The following is a 14,403-nucleotide window of genomic DNA, read 5'->3' as shown; positions in this document are numbered from 1 at the left end:
CCTTCCTTTTCCTTATAATACTATTATGTTATCGTTGTTGTGTCTTGGGAAAAAGTCCAAGGAATGTAATGTTATTTTAATTTTTTATACTTAAAATCTTAAAATGTTGTCATAATTTTTAATCACGAGGCCTCTATAAAATGGTAAATGTAAGACATTATCACTGTTGTAGCATTCAAGATACAGGTCATAGAAAGTCTCTACTTGGTTGATAAAAGGAGCAGTTTTTTTCCCCACTCATGGTGCATGTGATGCAGGTTTTTTAATTCCCTACAATGAGATGCACCCAGTACAAAGATGAGACTCCCGTCCTTCAATATACTGTTTTGCTTCTATGGTATGTCAGATTTATGAACTACCCACACTTTTTTCTTCATACCGATTGACACATTTAGAGAAAAGTTTAAAAGAGCAAAATCAAAAAGTCAAAAATGTTACCACTGCTAGTCTACTATTTAGGAATTGAAACCACATATCATTAGAATGATTCTTTAAATAAAAAGCTATGAAAAGAATCGAAGGATTGTGAGGTAACCTGTATTTTTCAGAATAAGGCTCTGTGTTCCTAGCTAATTTTTAAAAGGTGGAAACACTGCATATTCACCCAGCAGCCCATCCAGGTCTCTTGCCTGGCATCCCTAACAATGTGGACCACCCTCCATCTAATTAGGCCTCTGCCCAATGCCAGCATTTCTGCTGTCTAACCAGTAAGCTACAGTTCTATGAGAAAAATAAATGTGTGTGTGAATTGGGCTGTTGTAACACAATACCAGGCTTTTCCCTATTTAAAGTGAGACATTAGGCTGACATAGAGGAAGTGAATGAGTTTTCCTGAGTCCCCAAGATATGATTAGGGTAGGAAACAAACCCATATCCAGGAAGATCTCAGGCAGGAAGGAACCAGACAGACTGTAAAAGTGGCCATTTCTGTCTTTTTTGAAATGGAGCAAAAGAACATTAAGGTAGTAAGGAGACGCCACGGGCATTATCAGCATCTTTGTGGTCTGACAAAATTAGTCCTCTAATGAGCATTAATTTAGGGCAACCCTGCCTGATAATTCTCTGTGTATGTGAAATGTCTTGGCATTTTTTATGTTTGATATAATTTACCTTTATGTTAATTCCTTAAATTTTTTAAACTAAATCTATAATATTCAGAGAGCCATGTGGGGTATTGGAATAGCTGTTTTAAGTGGAGGAAAAAGCAAACTCATCTATCTCTCGGATTTACCCAGAAAAACAGACTTTCTCGTTTCGTTTTCATGTCCTTTATTAGCATAATGATTGTAGTCACTTATCTTTTTCTAATGTTAGTAAATATGTTCTGTTAGAAAGTTTTGAAATGTAAGTGAAAACCTATTTAAGACAGTAAAGGAATTGACTACACCCTTCAAAAATCATCAGATACTGAAAATGAGAGATAATTTCCTAAAACCCATAATTTGGGTTTCACATCCCTACAGTATTTCCATGCTACGTTGGTACTTTGAAAAAATCCAGTAGCTTACACTTAAAAGTGAAGAAACTCTGCATATCCTGATATGGACCACATTTTAAGATATAACAGGCATTGTATTTATACTCAATAGTCATCAGACAGACACAGCTTTCAAAAATGATACTGTATTCACAATAGAAAAAGTCTCATCTACCACATAGTAGCATGTACACATTTAAAGAGTGAAATCTCTCTTTTCCTCCTTCTTGCTCAAAAATTTCTTTAGTTTATTATTTTTTTAAGTGGTCCCAGCAGCATATTAAACACAGTGAGAGAAGTCTTCCTCAAAATAGGTGAGATGGAAGATATGCTCATTTCTGTCATTTCATCAGTACGGTAGCTGAAGCATCCCTAAATTCCAGTCATGTTATTAGCCCTAACCTTACTAGTGAAGGTATATAATTTGAGACAAGAACTAATTTCTTCACATCATTAGAGTATGATGTGAGCAGTAAGGTACCACTAAGATGTAATTTATGTACGGAGTTGTCCCTTGGCTTCTTGATATAGGTTATGTTCCACTATTGAGCATTTGGTGTCTTCTTATTGACGGGATATGTCACATTATTTTGCTTGGCAAAGCAGAATGAGCTTTCTGGAACTGAAATATGTCCAAGAGGGGAATGCAATGGCAAAAGTCACCATCACATTAATAGGACCATCTTTCTGAGAGAAAGCTCATCTTTAGGTAGTTCAAATCCAAGTTTCAAAGAGCAGCATGAAGAACTACTCTTAATTTGGCAGTGACCAAAGGGTGGTGGGGACAAAGGTAGAATATTCCCAAACCAGTTCTCATTCTCACTTTCCCTTTATTTTGGGTAATAATTAAGCTTAAGTTCTATATGAAAATGGGAACCACCATTAGCATATCTGGAAAACATTGGAAGCAGAGTTCACAAGGTCTTTCCAAATTAAGAAATCCCACTACATATTCTGTAAGATTTCTGGCAAAAAGAAAATAAAGTATGAAATGAAATGAAATGAAATAAAATAAAATAGAATCCTGTGGCTGTTATTCTCACCAAAAGCCAACCTTATAGGCAGGGGTCATTTTTAGCCATGCTAGGATTTACTGCAGTGTCACTCGGCTTGCTGCGTTGCTGACACAAACTGCACCCCTATGAACACTGTGCTGTTGATCAGTGTTTCGGGGAGGGGGTGCTGTTGGCATTTGGAGCTGGGCCATTCTTTGTTTACAGAAATGTCCCCTACATTGCAAGCTGTTTTATATCCTAAGCTCATGCTGACTAAATGCCAGTAGCATGCCCAGTCACCGTAAAAACACCAAAAGTCAGAAGCGCTCCCCCATGTTCAAAGGCCCTCCTAAGGCGGTACCACCTCCCTTGAGTACCACTGTCTGCTGCAATTTGAGGACACACAGGGAAGAGTACCTCTTTCAAAACATCATCTGGACCGCCTTGCACTACTTTGGGCCCTGAATAGTTCCTTCCCCCTTTATTTTCCAAGCCTTCTGCTTCAGTGAAGCTTTAATTTGCCAGTTCTTCAGGGAGGAGGGTGCTGGGCAGCCTTGGCCGTTTCAGTTGGCATAGTCACTTGGCTGGTCCATGTATGTACTTACAGGAGAAATTTCAAATGAAGCAAACTTTTTTTTCTCTGTTTTGGCCTCACAGTTTTACCTAAGAACTACACTGTTGGTTACCGTCTTTGTCAGGGTCTTGAGGATTATTGCATGGCTTAATCACAAATACAGCTAACAATCCACGTAACAAAACTGGCGATCCATGAAAATCACCGTTAGATTTTCTCCTGGTAAGGTACGTCCCTTGAGGCTCAAAGCTATCACCTATTGATCCTGTTAAAGAAGCATTTAATCCACTTGTAAGTGCTTGAATTCTCCCTGTAACTGTAGTCATGCAGTTCAACTTTTCTAAAATTTGTCAATACTAAATTACGAAGGAAGCATGGATTAACTGGATTGCATGCCTGTTGTTCATACTTCATTGATGGTCATACACAAAACAAGATGATTTTACCTAGTTGAAACATTGTGGAACTACGTAATGATACATAAACATACTTTTGCTCTGTTGCTTTTTATCACCAAAACTGAATGGTGAATATGTCTTGAAATGATTTGGATGAACTGTGGCTAATAGAATGGAAGAATTTAGCCACTGTAATTTTCCAAATACTAAAATTTCTAAGTATCTTTTTCGAGACAGAGCAACTCAGAGTTGATAAAAGAGATTATATTGTGAATTTTTAGATGGTGCTTAAGAATTCTTATCTTGTTAAATACCAGTATTTTTTTTTTCTTTTTAAGAATAAATTAAAGGGAGTAAATGAGGCAGAATGCCACTCCACCCTCAGGTCAATTTCATGGTATATTAAAATGCCAATAATATTTGTGCCACTTGCCAATTTGGGGGACTCTTGCCATACTGGATGCTTTTGTTATAGTTTGTATCATTACATTGCTTAGAGAGCCTTCACAAAAAGATGTCACCTTTGCAGTGCTAACTAGCATTTGAAAACAATCTGAATAAATCTAGGGTCAAACCACTTTCATTACTTAAAATATAGGCACTAATTTTTATTTTCATTTTTTTAAGTATTTCTTCTGTGGCTTAGAAATGTGCCAATGTGTTCAAAACATTCTGCACCAGTTTCACCAGATTTAGTACCTAGCAAAAACTCAAACTTGTCATTTTTTTCTATGTAATAGTGATTTTTAAATCAAGAACTATACACATTCGTTTGTTATTTTAGTCTTTGGTTAAAGTGATTAAGAATGGTAAGCTGTGATCATTATCAGACTGACGGAATGATTCCTAATTTCCAGTAAGTGATCTAATTCTACATATTACACAGGTACAATATCTGTGAGTGTAAATAACTGGAACTGTACACTGATTAACATGACAGTTTCTCTTTTTTTGTTGTTGTTCTTGGTCTGTACTGTATTATAGTATGTCGGTATAAATACCTACAAGTATACACAGATATGTATATGTATTCCACTATTGTAACCTGAAAGACAGACTATGTATTATCTTTTTTATTCCTTACTGGTGTTTGTGTTATTTAAAAAGCAAAATTATGCTCTATTTAGTTGTATAATATTATAGGATACTTTGCTGTGCACAATTCCAAGTGCCTTAGAACATGGTTTAGCTTTCTTAAGTATATATAAATGCATATATGTATAAAATTGGGAAAAGTTACCTCAATAAAATCATTGGGAAATCCCCAACTTTAGTTTCTTCCAATTCTATTGTATTGAGACAGTGCTCGGTATTTTTAAATTAAAATCTTACGACTCCTCCCCTGTAAAGCAAGAATAAGACAGATCTTCTAATTGTCTATTATTTCAACTGCACCTAATTTAAAATTTTTTGTATGTAAGGCCTTGTGATTTGTAATTTTTATTTAAAATATCTAAGAATTACTGCTTTAAACAGCAACTTACAGTATATTTTTAAAACTTGTTTTTTTTTAATATCTGAGGATATTTGATGTTGATGTTTCTATTGACATTATACTATGTAAAAATAAAAGCTAGTACCTTTAGAGTTTATAATACAGAAAATAAAGTTCCTCATTATGCTTATTATTTAATGTATTATAAGCAAAGAGAGAGGTGGGGAGCATATTTTGGCCAGTAAAGGAACTGGAATATACTTTTCATTTTTTCAACAGCAGTTACAAATTGTAACTTAGCCTCCCTCAACTCTGGGACAAAAGCAAAGGTAGGAGAGAAAGGTATGAAAAGCAATTTGTGTGCCATTATCCTAGAAGGAAGACATATAAGAGAGAAGATTGGGACCAAGAATTTTAAAAGTAGGTTTGAAAAATTGGCCCCAAGTATGCTATGTATGCTATTAAAAATTAGCTGTACATCCCCAAGGTAAGTGTAGTAGTTCAACAGCTACTTTCCATTTTTGCTCACACTAAACTAGGTTTTGCGTTGAAACACTAATTTCTAAAACCCAGCGGAGGTAAGAAATGGACAACTTTTTTTCCATTTTACATAACACTTTGATGGCATTCATTTACGTAATAAGACTATTGTGATTGAACTCATTGCTGGACCTCAACTCAGATATCTGTATGGAGTGCTTATGCTGCTGTCTACACACAGGCCAAGTCCTTGCTCAGTTTATGAGTTCTGAACTCTTTGCCCTTTACTCTCCCTCTGCCCCTCTCCCAGCTCATTCTCTCTCTCGCTCTCTCGAATGAATAAATAAAAATCTTTAAATAAAAAATATTAATAATAAAGGGGCGTCTGGGTGGCTCAGTTGCTTAAGTGTCTGCCTTTGGCTTGGGCCAGGATCCCAGGGTCCTGGGATCAAGCCCCACATCAGGCTCCTTGCTCAGCGGGGAGTCTGCTTCTCTGTCTCTCTCTGCCCCTCTCCTAGCTCATTCTCTCTCTCTCTCTCTCACTCAGATGAATGAATAAAAATCTTTAAATGAATTCTTTGCCCTTTAACAGGTGGTCACTAAGTAGTAGAACACAGAAAACTCTAGAGAAAGCTGAGAACCTAAGTTTGTGTGAAGGTTTTTTGCTCTTTTGCCAAAAACAGGTACCATTTCTAGATTTTCAGGGAGAAAAGCTATAGATACTAACTTTGTAGTTAGATAAATATCCTAAGGTGGTGAGAACTAGCATTTCACTCAACATTGGGAAGAATTTGTCCCTAATTATCATGTAGGCATACTCAGCAGCTTGACCTTAAGTTATAAGTCATCTTTTCCACGGTCAATTTAAGTTTGTTACCACTTTATGTTTAGCCCCTTGATTACCTCTGAAATCTTGGTCATTGCCTCTCTGAGTCTTCCTCAACCAACCATTCTTAACCCTGCTACCACATTATTCTTCCTAAAGGATAACCCTCATATTATTCCTTCTCAGAACTTTCCAGTGAGTTCCCTCTGCCTACTGAATACCTCCCAGGTGCTTCAGTCTAGCCCTCAAGATCTGCAGCTTCACCACAGACCACAGTTCCAGACAACTCTTATTCCTCGCTTGGGCCAAATCAAATGAAACTCATTGTTCTCCATATACATTATGCACTCTCCCAACATCACAGCTTGGTTTGTGCCATTTCCTCCAGCTAGAATTTGCCTGTGTTTATTAACATCCTTCTAGGAAGGGTTCAGATGTCTTCTCCAGCTATTGTATTATAGTTTCTTTAAAGTGTTCAACACCATATATAAATTTAACAGATTTGATTCCTTTTATAAGCACTATAATGAGCATTTTTTTAAAGATTTTATTTATTTATTTGACAGATAAAGACAGCGAGAGAGGGAACAGAAGCAGGGGGAGCAGGAGAGGGAGAAGCAGGCTCCCCGTGGAGCAGGGAGCCCGATGCGGGGCTCGATCCAAGGACCCTGGGATCATGACCTGAGCCGAAGGCAGACGCTTAACAACTGAGCCACCCAGGCGCCCCTATAATGAGCATTTTAACAACACTTTTAATTTGAATACCTTATAAATGGAGTCAAACTTTCTTAAACATTTTAGTATTACTACAAATGTAAAAATACTCTTACGCTTTTCAGCTTTGCAAGTCTAAAATTAGTTATATAGTTTAAATTAGAATTGTGTGGCCAATTGGTGAGATTCTACAATATTCCAATTTTAAAAAATTACAGATATTTTAATACCAAGTACATACAGATTTTCCCAATACTTACAAATCATATATGTAACACAAAAATATTTTTGCCTTTCATCTAATTTCCCAGTTTAATTCTAAGCCTTTCCAGGCTTGTAGAAATAAGACCACTGTCTTTTCTTAGACACTGAGAAAAGCAGATTTTAAAACCAAAGACAAGCTGAAATTACTGGATTGATGATTCACCATTTGCTTAACGGTCAAAGATCTATGACTGAGAAAACCATCCTATGGGCTTCTTACTTCTGAAAAGAATCTACTTGAACCACAGAGACATATTCAGAACCATTTTTCAGTCCCCATAACTTCTGGGGTCTCCAAATCCACAATCTTCAGATAGGATTGGCTTATTAAAACAGATTCGAACTACATCCTAAACAGTTCTTTTGTCTGATAGGTAGAAGGAAGTCCTGAGTTGTAGTTAGCTCCCTTCAACAATCTTCTACTGGCTTGTTGAAATTTTGCAATTTTTTTTTTCATATTCTTTCTCTCTGACTAGACACAACTCATTTAAATAATATCCAACTAGATTCTGTATTCATCCCATACATATGTCTGGTCTTGTTTGTCCCTAAGGCCAGAGTTCTGTAGTCATGCTCAGGATGGTCTAATTAAATCTAAAAGCTGAGCTGACGGAGGAAGAGAAAGGGATAGAAGACTAACCGAGCTTAACAATGGCTAAATGTTGAAGGTCCTTGTAAACTTTCTACGGGAGTTCAGAATTTATCCTTAAGAGGAAGTATTTTAAGTGCAGGGGGAACATCCTCAGATTTGCCCTAATTACACTGGTCACAATGGCAAGACTGGATTGGAGGACGCAATATTGGAAGCGTGAAAACCATCGCTATTGCCATAATCTGACTGGTAGATGATGGTGACCTCAACCAAAGTGTTCAACTATGGGAATGAAGAAACATAACAAATTCAAGGGACAACTGAAGGGCAAAAGTGATTGTTGCAAATGGGCAATGAGGGATATGGAAAAGTAAAGACTATACCTATGTTTTTCGCTTGGGCAACTTGGTGGATGGTGGTGATGCCACATGCTGAAATAGAAAGTAAGGAAGGTGAGGTTGTAAGACTTGGGGGTGGAGGAGGCAGGGAGCCCCGGAAGGAGAGGGTAGGAGGTACGGAGAGGTGAGGCATTTAATTTTGCACATGAAATTCAATTTGAATTGCCTGCCTGTTGAGACATTCACATGTGGACAGATGTACAGTATTCAGTTGAGTCTAAAGGTCAGGTACAAGGTCTGTCCTACACAGAGGAAGTAGAGAATCATTAGCATGTGTAACAAACTGTGGAAATGAGTAAACCTCCCAACAGATAATGTAGCTTATGGCTAAATAGATTACTACAATGAAAATTTAACAAAATATTTTTTCTTCACCTGAAGAAAGGAGACAAATCTCCAAGACCATAAAATCATTTCATTTGCACATCATCTGAGTGCTTTGGAGGGTATATATATATTTTTTTAATTTAACTGGGTTTTACTGGTTAGCTTAATTTTAAGTAAAATGGAGTAGTGCTTTATGTAGAGGGTTAAGTTGTAAAGCAAAAATTATATTTGAAAATATATTGCCTCGAATACAATGAACATTGAGATCTACTATTTCAATAAGTCCACATAGCCCATTTTTACTTCAACAGTGAAATATGTGGCTAGTTCTTTAATTCAGCCACAGATGAGGAAGTTAGTTTACATCTAAGTGCTATGTGGTATTAAAAAAAGGAAAAAACAAACAAACCTTACCTTTAAGCATAAGAATTATACTCAGCACAATGCGATGCTCATACCATAAGCATAGGGAACATAGTAATGGAGGAAATAGAGGTCAATGTCTCACCCACATTCCCAGTATGGAGCTCATTGACGGAATGGGAGGGAGAATCACTCAATAGTTAACAGTGGTAATTTGGGGTGCTTGGGTGGCTTAGTCGGTTAAACATCAGACTCTTGATTTCAGCTCAGGTCATGATCTCAGGGTCGTGAGATTGAGGCCTGCAGCAGGCTCTGTGCTCAGCTTGGGGGGATTTCTGCTTGAGATTCTCCCTCTTCCTCTCACTCTGCCCCTTTCCACCCCCTGTGGTGGGCTCTGCACCCTTCAGCTGTCCCTTCAAATCACATTTCTAATTTTGGGGGGGGTTTGCTTGAGAGTCTCCCTCTGCCCCTTTCCACCCTGTGTGCTTGCGCTCTCTCTTTCTCTGTCTCAAGTAAAAAATAAATAACCTTTAAAAAAAGTAGCAGTGGTGGTAATCTTATTTCTCTCTCATTTGCTGAAAGCATAGAGTTAAATTCATAAGTTAAAGGCATGCATGATCTAATTACCAAAGTTGTCACTGGTTTCAATAGTGACGTTGTCACTCAAAAGAAAGGAGACTAATAATGATTTGTGAGCTTTTAATAGCCTAAGGCTAGAATGAGCATAACTGACACATACCAAAGAAAACTCAAAATTCATGTCATAACTAGAAAGGCACAATAAAAAAATAATAATTTGTATTAATATTTCCAAAGTGTACTCAGCAATGAAATGTATGTACTTTTGACTCAAAGAACAGGAGTCAGCAAACAAAAAGCCAAGCAATATGAAGAGTTTGTGCTGTTAAAAAGAATTTTAAAGAACATAACATTACGGGGGGCTAGAAGCTAGTAAAATCATCTAAGTATATAATATGAAAAACCTGAAAGGTACCAGGATTTGAGGCAAAGCAAAAGGATTAAGATAGAGGAACCTGACAAGTGGGGTCTAAATGCAAGCTAACAGATTCCATGATGTGAATCTGACTTGAAGCAAAGCATGTGTTCCCTGACAAATCCCAGAGGCTACAGACCCTGGTTTCAGGAGATGGTCACCCTGAGGCAACAATGAAGTTAGGTGAATCCTTACATTTACCTGGGAAGTGGACAATCGCTAATCTTCACTGAGCACTGAGCACAGACCAGGCACAGGTCCCAGCATTTATAACATATTTTCTCATTTAATCCAACAATTCCTCTAAGGTAAACAATAATACTATCATTCCCATTTTACATTCAGGTAAGTAAACAGAAGCCCACTTGCCTCAGGTTACACAATCGAAGTGAAACAAATTACAGTCTAATTTCGGCCAGTGCACCAAGCCTCTTATCGCTGTCATTTAATATTATAGGGGAAATTTTGTGTTTCATTGGAAAATGATGCATTTTCAAATGAGTACACCCTTCCAATTCTGGGTTTAGGAGGACTTTGCACCTTTCCTTGCCTTTGAGCTATTTTACAACTTTGTAAGTTGTAGAAAGCTGACAGGAATGTGGAATAATTCTTGTCTCCAGACATGTACATAATTTCTGTCCAGTGGAGGTTCAGTTGCCTTCCCTAGGTCACTGGGAAAGAAGCCAGTTTTGTCTCCATTTGCACATTCTTCTCAGTATTCCTTCTCTGTCAATGTTTCTCTTCTTTGGATTGTCCTCTGAACTAATTGTAACATACTATGTTTCCCTCCTTAACAATGTGCTAAATAAAATCTTTACTCACTTTATGCTTATGTATGAGAGTCATGGGTTTACCATAAAAAAATTATCCTTGAACAATATTTATTGAACCTGATTATTTTAGTATCTAACCTGTCCTATCTTTTTGTTTTTTGTGTTTTTTTAAGATTTTATTTTAAAATAATCTCTACACCCAACATGGGGGCTCAAACTCATAACCCAGAGATCAAGAGTCACATGCTCTATGGACTAAGCCAGACAAGTGCCCCTACTTTGGTTTTTAAGTATCTTCACTTTTTTTAGACACCAAATGTAACACTTCAAATCCTCACTATAAATATATAAACAATAAAATATATAAAACAATGTAATTGTAAACAATGAAAAAATATATACAGGAGACATCTAAAGTTCCTATAATCCCAGCTCCTCATGGAAAATTGCTATGGGCAAGTTTGGTACATAGTTGACCAGGTATTTTTCGGTGCTTGCACTATGATATTTCTGTGTAAAATGTTTTTCTATATATAATTATTAACAACGACAACAACAAATGCCATTTTTGTGATGTTCTACAACCTGCTTTTTTTCTGACTGAATGAGTGACTGTCCATGTCGATCTGCATCTCCTTAGAACAGCTTCACAATAGACCATGGTATTAATTTTTTTCAATTAATCCCTTACTAGTGGAATTTTAATTGCTTTCTTATTCTCTATTAAAAACAGTGCTACAGTGAACATCCTGCTCCATCCATCTTGATGCTCTTTCTCTTTTTATAAATTAACTACCCCCACAAGCTCTATTAATATTGTCAAGCATGTAATTTATAATTCCTCAAGTTACTGCTTCAGTGTCTAGTTAGTTTGGGTATATTTAAGCAAGTTTTCTCCACTTCTGTGTACATTGGTTTCCTGGTGCTGGGGGTCCTTGGGCAATGCTGATGGAGAACCACTGCTGAATGTGATATAAATAGTGCTAAGATGGTAAACACGGTTTCAATAGGCAAGTTCATTTCACATGGAAAACACAAAATTTTTCAAAGCCTAGACTAAACCAGGAATTAAAATTAAATTAATTAGAATGAATTTATTAAAATTCTTTTTAATCATTATGAAATGGATGCCATTTATTAGAGCATACTAATAAGATTCTAGGAGAAGTATGGCTTGGATTTATTATCATTACTATAATATTTCAGTTATGGGTGTTTTTATCATAGGAAATGTTTTTCTGTGTTAAGACAAGCCAGGGTTTTGTATATATACCATTTTAACGAATGCATTGTTCTAGATATTGTATTCAACAAATATTAAATGAGCTCATGTTTATATACACAGCATCCAGAACAGGCTCGAACACATGTTAGCTACCATATGTGTTGGCTTTTTGAGATGGGGTATATTGTAATGGTTAAGGGTGTGACTCTCAAGCGACACCTGAGTTCACATTTTGGCTGCATCACTTAATGGCTTTGTGTTCTTGGGCAAAAGTCCACTTAATTTTCTGTTTCTCAATCTCTAATCTATATATAACAAAAGGATAATGATAGTAAATCTCTTAAATCCTTCTTTAAGAATTTAAAGAGTAAATACATGTAAAGTGCTTTGAACAATGCAATTCTTATTGAGTCCTTGCTATGCTATGCCCTGGGGAAGTAAATTAGGCAAGACAAAAACCCTTGTCCTCAAGTCGGTTACTACAGTTTGAGTCTAAAGACAGATGAAAATAGTTTGGATTTACAATTTGATGTAACTGAGTAGACTAATCACAGGGCACAGCGAGAACATGTGGGGAGGGCCCTAGTTTTGAAGAGTCTAAGTTTCCTAGAGGCAGAAATGGCTAAACTAACACTTGAAGAACAGGGAGGCGAGAGGAAGAGATTTTTAGATGGGCATAGCAAAGTCAATCTCTTTTAGGTACATTGGGGAACTGCAAGCAGTTTGGTAGGGCTGAGTCAGAGAGTGGTGTGTGGGGGATAAGGAGACATGATGCTAAATTGATGGGTAGAGGCTAGATGAGAGAAACAGTTGGCCATGCAAATGAGTTTAGACTTTATCCTGAGGCCAGAGGGTAAGACATCCAAAAGGTTTATATACGCAAATGACATGATTGGATAAGAGTACTAAAAATAATAAGTCTGATAAAAGGGGTAATGGGGTGATACCTTTGGATATTTAAAAGGTAGAATGGACAGAATTTGCAGCTGCCTGCCTTATGTAGGCAGTGTAGCACACGGTTAAGGGTGTGGCCTTCCTGACCAGACTGATGGGCTACACATCTAAACTTTTCCATTTATTGTGTGACCTTAGGCAAGTCATTTCAATGCTCTGAACTCCAGGCTCTATAAGATTGGCTAATTGTCACCTAACTACAGGTTTCTTTTATCAAAGAAATTAAATGACATAACGAATACAATGAATACAATGTGTTAGTATTAGATCAGTAAATATATACAGTAACTGAATAGTACTCAAAATTAAAAAAAAAAGCAATATAGTTAAGTGGTCAGGCTCTAGTCAGACTCAGGTTTAAATCCCTACTCTGCCATTTACTAGCTGTGTGGCCTTGAGAAAGTTACTTAACTTTCCTGTGCCTCAGTTTTAGTATTTGTAAGATACTGAAAATAATAGTGCCTCTCATAGTGTTTGGTAAGGAAGACATGAGATAATTCAGGTAAAGTGCCAGCACATTAATTCATTTAAACAAATATTTATTGAGTGTATGTACCAGGCACTATTCTAGGCCCTGAGGATAGATAGACATAGTAAATAAAACCAATCAAAACAAAACAAAACCTGCCCTCATGGAGCTTAACTGTAGTAAACATCCTGCACATAGGAGTGTTATATATGTTAGAAAGCATCATCCTAAGACAATTTCTGTGGTCCTAATCTAAATTGTTTCTATAAGTTTTATTGTAATAAAAGAGTAATATTCCACAAATATTTATAGAAGTAATAGGAGGACATAAAGACACAGTCCAAGATAACTCAGACATTGTAAAGACGCCAGAGATTGGGAAGGGGAAACACCAATTTGAGGAAAGATCTGCTGATAAAGTTATGAATGCATTACCACCCTCTTTTGTCCAGGAAAAGCTGTGAGAATGTGCCAACACCTGCCTGAAATCTTCCTAAGAAGGTGATTATAGCCTATTTGCTTAAACCACGTTAAAACATTTGACGAACGACTTGGAAGAAAATAAACATTAGTATCCTCCTTATAAGATAAGGTATGCAAACACCAAAGAGATTCTATTAGTTCAAATGCCTTTACTGTCAACAGAATCTCGGAGGGTTTTGTTCTCCCAACCTTTGAACAAAGACCTGATTAAGCATGGTGCAGCGTAGAATAGCGAGGCCTTGATCCTCCGTTGCTAAGGCAACCAACTCGCCGCCAGCCCCTAAGAGACGGAACCTGAAACCTCAGTGACCCGGGAGGGTGGACACCTTCCTTCTGTTTGTGTACCTGCGTGTGTGTGTGTTACGGATGGGAACAGGCAGGGCATACAATTGTCAATGGGGATGCTAGATACGTCGCCTCTGTTCTCGGTAGAGGGCGCTACAAAAGCAAGTTCCCCCAGAAACAGCAACCCTCCTTTCGCGCCTCACCGCCACAAAGGCGCCCACGACTTCGTTCCCCAGTTTACTTAATTCTGGCCGGAAAAGCCCCGCCCCCCCCGGGGGTGGAAACAGCCCCTCCTCCCAATAGCTTCTCGCGATCGTTAGACGGAGCGAGCTATGGTTAACTTCCGGCCGCGACACCTTCAGCTCTTCGGCGATTGG

Source organism: Neomonachus schauinslandi, chromosome 8 (genome assembly GCF_002201575.2).
Source record: "Neomonachus schauinslandi chromosome 8, ASM220157v2, whole genome shotgun sequence".
Taxonomy (NCBI): domain Eukaryota; kingdom Metazoa; phylum Chordata; class Mammalia; order Carnivora; family Phocidae; genus Neomonachus; species Neomonachus schauinslandi.
This window is presented reverse-complemented; position numbering follows the sequence as displayed.